The sequence below is a fragment of the Sciurus carolinensis genome, chromosome 15 (assembly GCF_902686445.1).
Source record: "Sciurus carolinensis chromosome 15, mSciCar1.2, whole genome shotgun sequence".
NCBI classification, from domain to species: Eukaryota; Metazoa; Chordata; class Mammalia; order Rodentia; family Sciuridae; genus Sciurus; species Sciurus carolinensis.
The window spans coordinates 48,705,434-48,713,715 of record NC_062227.1 but is presented as its reverse complement, the minus strand read 5'-3'; positions in this window follow the sequence as shown (position 1 = coordinate 48,713,715).

Here is an 8,282-nt window from a genome sequence, read left to right as displayed (position 1 = left end):
TAAAATAATCCGAATATAAAAATAATAATAATCCAAATTCGGAATCCAGCCCCTGGTCCAGGATCTGGTGAGGAACCCATCTAGTCTGAATCACAGAATAGAAAGATACCTGGTTTGCAAAAATGGAATAAGGGCAAGGAGTGCTGCTAGGTGAGAAATGTCCTTATAGCCTTCAGTAGTTCTTACATATTTGAAGGTGCTGCAAGCAACAGTGTCAAGTTCACAGAGATTACTTGCTCTGGTTATGACATCTGCCTGTTTTTCTCATTCTGTAGATAAATAAAAACGTTAACCTATGACCATTTTAGATTGATATGTGGACTGTAATTTTACTTTTTTAAAATTAACTTTTAACAGGCATCATGGTTCAGAAAGAAAAAGGAAAAGGAAAAAGTTGAAAAATGAAATGGAGGAGCATGTATTAACAAAATAACCATAAAATATTTGAAAGCTAGAATTCTCTGGATTTTTTAAAATTATTTTTCCCATTTATTGACTTCACGTGCATACTGTGCTTGAACCTCAACAATATTAATTATAAACCTGTATGTCAGGAACTGGGATAGAAACCCTATAGGCTTAATTTCCTTTGAACTTCAAGATTAATCCTGTAGAGATTATAAAATTGTTTTCATTTTGAGATTTAATAGGGTTAATTTATGTGTCCCAGTCAGAGTTCATAATTGTCAGAGGTAAGATTTGATTCCACAAGTGCTTAATTCTAGTTCTCATGCTTTCTTATGACTTTAATAAGATGTAATATAGAAGCTCCACATACATTTTTGAATGAGTGAATTTTTTTTCAGCTGAGATCTGATGATTTTACAAGAGGGTAAAATTTCAGAAATGGATTTCAGTGTCAGAATACCTACTATTAAGATTTTATGTACAATGGTTATTGACTTTAAACACCCCACTCTTATCTCATGTAAATAGGTCTAAATCATAATTCATTATTTTCAAGCTATTCTTGCTCCTTTTCCTGTGCTTTCTGGGTCACTCAAACGTATTACTAGCCACCTGCTTGTCTGTGTCACATTCCAGGAATCCATCCTCTGTCTCATCCTGTACCCATGATCCATTTTCAAATCACATAAATTCCTCTGTGAGGAATCTCAAACCCACTCACATTTCTCCACCACCCATTGGTTTGGATCATCACTATCTTTCAGCTGGATTATCATAACAGATTCACAACTACTGTTGCCTATTTATGTTTATCCCCCACAGTGTTGACAGAGGGTCCCTTCTATGCTTATTTGATTGCATCCTAGTTTTGCTTAAAATTGTTAAAAACCTTCAACTGCACTGAGAGCAGAAGTTAAAATCCTTAGCCTGACTTAAAAGCGCCTTCCTCATTTTTCCTTCCTTAGTTCATATCCTGGGTATAAACACATGTCACATCACCATTCATCCTCATCGTGGAAATAATTAACTACACTTTTATAAATGTTCTGGTCTAAGGTCTCAATGCCTACATAGCATCTGCCTTTACATGTTCTTCTGCCTGGATTTCCCTTTCCCTCATCTGGCCTAATTCCTAAATAGTAGAACTGAGCTGTATGTGCATCTTCCAATAAACTTTATTTATAGACTATAACTCAGTTTTCCATGAGCTCCTGAAGATCTCCCTGTTATAATACTATTATCCTGCTCTGTTAATTGTTCACTCTTCTCCCAGTAAGTGGAATCAATTGAGAACATCAATCAAGCATCTTTTTTTATCTGATTAGCAATCAGTATGCCTGACACAAATTTGATACTCAATAAACTATTTACAATAAAATAATAAATGAATAGATAAATGAAATAAAAGAAAGAAGGGATGGAAGGAGAAAATTTAAAGAAGAAAAAGTTTAGGTCCTTTTATTCAAAAAGAATGTATAAATAACAGTTGGTTTTGGAGTTTTGGGGATGGAATCAGAAGCACATGCTACTGTAAGATGCAAGTGTATTTTTAGAGAAAATAAATTATAGTGTGTTTCTTGTATAGAAAACTGTAAACCTATCACCTCCTGCTGTAAATCTGACCCTCCATGGAATAAATCTGTCCTGTAATCTCAGTGTTTTTCATAAAATAGCATTCTATTCTTTAAAAGAGTAAAATGATCTAATCTGCAGTTCCGAAATTTCACTTTGCAAAAAAAAAAGGGAGGGATTATTGAAATTTACAGATTTGGCTATGACAAAATGGCATTTATGTTTTTCAGAGTTAAAATGAAATAAAATATATAACTTGTTGGGTTTTGCTTTCATGACAAATAGGCACTGACAAATACATACCACATTACCATCCTTGATTGCTCTGATGGAACTCATTTTCATCTTGTGTTCCTCTAATTACATGAAAATTGCATACTTTTTATGCATGACACATTTTGCACAGCTTTAGCAAAAGGTTGTGAAGAGAGGGGGAAAAAAAACATTTATCAGTTTTTTCCCCGTTCACAGCAGCAATTGATCATCTTCCCAGCAATCAATCTTGCTTTATGGGCCCACTTTTCTCCACTATTGTTGTAACCAAGTGGCAGCAGAAAGGCACTGTACACAAAAAATATGGTGGGGGGTTTAGGTGTTTTCCTCTACTCTTAGTAGATGAGATTTAGGAGATTTAGGATGTCCTGACTTTCCAATGATTGTTCCAACGTTTTCTTTACTTTTCATGCCCCTTTCTATCTCGATTTCAAGCTTTTCAACTTAGACATCTCATTCAAGTAATTTTACATTTACAGGAAATATTTAAATACTTTAAACACTCTCTTATTCTTTTTTTCGTTTTAGTTTCATAATTAAATGGGATATATTTAGAGAAGGTAACTTTAATCCACATTTTAAGGACAGAAACATTGAATGACTATCTGACTGGTGATTTGCCTACACTGATGTCATTTATTTGTTTTGAATCCTGAAGTTGATTCAGAAGTCCTAGCCCCCTGTCCCAGCTTTTCCCAAGCAGAGTGGCTTTTCTTTACTGAAGACCTGTGAAAACAGTTTTTCTGCTACCTATCCCTAAAACAAACAAAGAATGCATCAATAACAAATAGGGAGCAAATTACAGGCAATCAATTGGGTGTTTCTTTTTCCCATTCTTTATTTCTATTCTTTGAGAGAAAGAAGACATTGGCATTCACAGGAAGCTCAGCGTCATTGTATTTAACTCGAAAGGGATTGTAGAAGGCACATCTCATTCCTTGAAAATAATGACAAATTATGCAATTTTTGTTTTACCCAACTAGATTGAAAACGCCTGGGGAATAGCCAAGCTGCCTGGCAAAGGGAGGCATTTGATGTTCGGGGCTTTGGAGCTGAGGGAGCGACATTGCTTTTTAAACAGGTGTGGGCTCCTAAAGCTGTGCTTGCTTCCCTTTTTTGGACAGGCACAGCACCTGACCAACTTCAGGAGAACAAAGCCTCCATCTGGACGGAAGGGAAAGAGAGCTGGTTGCCTGTGGAGCAGCAAAGAACAAGGCTTTGCTTCCCTTTGAAGCTCTGGCGTTCTTGTTAATCACCTGGCAAAGTCTTAATTTAAAGAGGGACTTTTAGAGAAAGGGGAATCTCAAGTATATTTGACTTTCATATCATATCTACTTACCTTTCATCAGGTTTATTAAAATTGGTGGTGCCTCATGTATTAATTGTGAACCCCATTTTTATGGGAATATAAAGTATTGCCTTTAGGGCCTCCCTCATTTAGTCCTGGGATACACTTGTGTTGCTACCTTTGCTGTGGAATAATCGTTTCCAGGAATAAATACTGTAACATCAGACACCAGGACTACAATTGTTTCAGGATAAACATAAGGGAACTCCACTTTTCAAAATTCTTAATTAGACAATAAAGAATGCATTGTGGGGTGATTGAAAGTTCCAACCTTGAAAAGTACTGCATTCTTCACCACTGGGGACTGGAGGCACCAAAGCAATTGATATCTTCCTCCTAAGAAGTCAATATTCTAAAGGAATTCTATCAGCTTTTAAAAAAATATCTTCACTGGTCAACTTAAAGAAATATATAAAATCCAGAAAGCCATGTTTTTGAGAAGAGAGGTCAGCTCCGTGGTGTATGTGTAATATTTGAGTGATTTCACTGTATCTCATCCAACTTTTGTATCTGAGTACTCACAAAATGCATAATTAAAACATGCATTTAATATGTATGTCTCTACGTATTGGGATATATTTATCCAAAATGTAGGGAGTGATTAACTACATGCTGATGCAGTCATGTGATAGGAATACAATACACACAGTATAGTCACTGCCTCAAAAGAGATTGTAATTCATTTAAGAGAAACAAAATCCACTGTGAACTTAACTACAAAAATAGAATTAAGCATCAATATGTGGTTAATAGGAAATCAGGGTAAGGTACTTTTAGTCACAGAAATGGGTAAAGAGGTTCATGGAGGTACAATGCAATAAAATATTTAAAAGATGTGTATCACCAGGAAGGGATGGGACTGGACAATGTTTTTTTTTTTTTTTGCCAGAGGTGGGGGAGCATACTGGGGATTGAACTCAGGGGCACTCAAACACTGAGCCACATCCCTAGTCCTAATTTATATATTATTTAGAGACAGGGTCTCACTGAGTTGCTTAGTGACTCACCATTGCTGAGGCTAAATTTGAACTCGCCATTCCCTTGTCTCAGCCTCCTGAGCCCCTGGGATTAGAGGCATGCGCCACTGTGTCTGGTTTGGACAGTATGTTCTCAGAGTTGATGAACTGAAGAAAAGAAGGTATGCAGGAATAAACCTACATAGTGTCCAGCACAGATTCTTGCCATGCCATAACAAGAGTTTGAAATTATTTTTGTACAGATGGAGATGTGACTTCAGCCAATTATCAGATTGGGAATTAAGTTAAAGATAAAAGTTGACTTTTGATGACTGCCTTTTCTGTATGAGCATGCTTCCAGTAAACCCCTTGCTTTCTTTCCTTCTTTATCTATAAGATGTCATACCCAAATCCAGCCCACTGATTTGTGGTCTGTATTCCAAAACCTCCCTCTCTTTACCCACCAAAGCAATCTTTCCTTTTACATTGTGTTGACCACTGACAGTCCGTGTAGGAGAGTGACAAACAAAATAAATTTACACTAAGTTGTGTATTTGTGACTGCAGGAGTGGATGCCACTTCTTCCAAGAGTCTCTATATTTTCAAAGACTGCATTTAAATCCAAGAAGTAGTGGAATATCTCTCCAAGGAGCAGACAAATGAGGAGCATGTTTGGGACAAGAAGGACACACTAGGGTCCCTCAAATACCTCCACGTAATTTGCAGTCCCCTCACTGAAATGTACTCTAGGACAGAAAAGGAATTGTTCTTCAGGCCTATAGACATTCACAGACCTGTAAACAACTGTGCCTGTCACATTGGGGGTTGGGAGTGGAAAGATGGGTGGGGAGGTAGCACTCGCAAAATCCCATTTAGAGAATTATTTATTATTCTAGTTTGTAGTTTATGCTTATAGCATCTGTAATAAATAAACACGCTCCAGAAGAAGCACAACTTAACAAGGAATAGATGAGATTGAATGTGACGACTCTAGCCCTGTACAAGAGGCACTGGCCCATTAAATGAATGTGCACAGCTACTTCTTAATGCTCTCCCCAAGTAATCAATTTCTGAAAATACCAAATAATTTTAAAACAGCCCCGTCTGACCTCACTCTCCAGTCATGCTGGACCAGCCCTTGCTGATTTGCCTACCTAGTTTTTAATCAATCAGATTTGACATTTTTGTTTTTTTGTTTCTTTCCTTTGTCTACCCCTGCACCGCTTTCTCTTCCCTTGGCAATATTAAATGGTAGCTGCCCTCCCTCAAGGTTAGGGCCCCACAATGTAGCTTAATATTTATAGGTTTGGGCATCTTTTGAAATAACAACAGAGGAATCTAAATGTCCTTGCAAGGGGCTAGAACACTCTGATGCTGCAGCAGGATTTGATTTCTATCCAGATAAAAAGACCTGGGATGCCCAGAGCCTGAACACAAATGGGACTTGTGAAAGAGAAGCTGTCAGACTGAAATATCTCCTATCAGACTTTCAAACAGGGCGTGATTCAGGCAAAAGGGTTAAAAAATCCAATTTGAGTTTTCTTTGCTTTTTTGACTGATTAAACTCTCCAGGTCATCCTTTAAGTAATTTTTCCAGTTTCCCCTCTAATATCAGATAATATTTGTGAAAGGGTTTGATAGATTCTAATTTTTAGTACACATTAAATAGAATAGCTCTCCCCCACTCCATTCATTTGTTCATTTCTTTATGGTCTGAGCTCTCTATTTGTTTTTCTTCTTTATTTATTCTCTACCTTCTCTTATTTCCCTTCCTCTCCATCCTTCTTTTAGTCATCATTCTTACTTTGAACATAATTAAATGTCATGATGTATCTTGGTTAAGTATAGAATTCTGGCTATGTAAGGGAATTACCACAGAAAATCATGGTCGTTCATGATTTCATATGGGGAGAGGAAGCAGAAATGTTAGTAAGAGTGATTTTAAAAGTTTGGTAAGATTAAAAGCCATGCTCCATTAAAAAATTAAAGAGCTTTAGATAAGGATAGAAATTGCTTTGACAGATGAGAAGATGGCAATTGAGAAAAAAAAATTGATTCTCAGGAAGTGATTTGATAGTTAGAGAAATATTCACTATGATGATAGAGGATTTGCCCAAGGAGTAAATGCTTGTCAAACAGTGGATCCCACAGAAGCTCTGTGATTTTTCTAAAGCTGATAGGAAGACTAGACCAAAATCTTTGCATGCTCAGTATAAATCACTTTAATAAGAGTTGGTAATCAATAGGCTAACTCACTAGGTATATCTAAACATGTGAACTGGGAGAGTTTTGCCTGTTAGAATAATACAATGTCATTGAGAAGTATTATGGTAAATGATAAATACACTAGTCAAAATGTAGTAGATAAAATTCCAAATGTGGGACACATAAAAATAATCAAAAGAGAAGATGCAGCAGGTGATGAGCTATATAAAAGAATAAACAAAGTATACCCAATGTGCAAACCCTAAAAGGCTGAGTGTATTTTTATAGTTCTTGAGCTAATTATTTCATCACTTTTAAATGTAGAAAACATAATCGAAAGAAGAAAACTATTTTGTGACCACGAAAATGTAAATAAAATTCATATTTCAATGTTTACAAATAAAGCTTTATTGGAATGCAGCTACCTAATTTTTTCTGACTGCTTTCCGGCTAAGTGGAAAAGGAAAATTGTTGCAAAAGAGAACATTATTGTCTGCAAAGTCTGAAAAATGCACTGGTTCTTCATAGAACCCAATCAGTAGGTTCTGATTTGGGGGAAACTGGATCCTTGTCCATATGTTTATTTCAATCAAACTGGTATTCTGTTATTTCCAGTGACACTCCCAATGACTGAGATTCCATTTAATGTCTTTTCGTTTAGGATTTCTTTAGTAAGCAAAAATTACCATGGAACTTTACCAAAGCCCAACATTAAAAGGGATATGAAGAAACAAACATCAAGACTCCAGGAGAGTTACTCAGATTCAGAAAAATGGATGGTCATTCAGAAAGGAGAGCTTTGAAAAAGATGAAAAAGAGGTATTGTAAGGGATCCCACGAAAACTACGCTGGACACAGGAAATCACATAAGGGAGTTTATTAAGCAAAGTGTCTCCCTTCAGGGTAAGAGAGAGAAGGAGAAGAAAAGAAAGGGAACGAGAAAGGGCATGCACTAGAGAAAGTGGAAAAGCAAGGAGGATAGAGAAAGTGAATAGGAGAGAGAGAAGCATGAGAAAAGATGGTGGGGTAGCTTCCCTGAAGCAGTTGAATTCTGCCAGGCTAACAGGGGACCAATAACGGGGAAGGATACTTGCAAGCTGACTGATGAACCAATAGCTAGCTAGGATGTTCACAGATTGACAAGTGGTTGGGAGGCAGGGAAAATGGCTGCACCAGAAAGGGCTGGGAGAGCAGCTTTGTATTACAGATATCACCAAGCACAGCATGTTCCAGGAATAAGGATAGGTTTAATGACTGTACAAATCACAAGTGGCAGAATCGAGGTTAGAAGAAAAAATTTATTTGATCAGATTATGAAGATCCCTCATATAATGCTAATATTTTTTTTATTTTTTTCATAAGGAGTGTTCATGAAATTTCGATCTCAGGTTGATTGTGAAGAAGACTGAGTTTGTTAAGACTGAAAGAACTTAGATACCAACTGGATGTGGGTGGAGATAGAAATAGTGAGATTCCATGAAAGGGTGCTTGTATGCATGATGATTGTCCTAAGGTGGTCA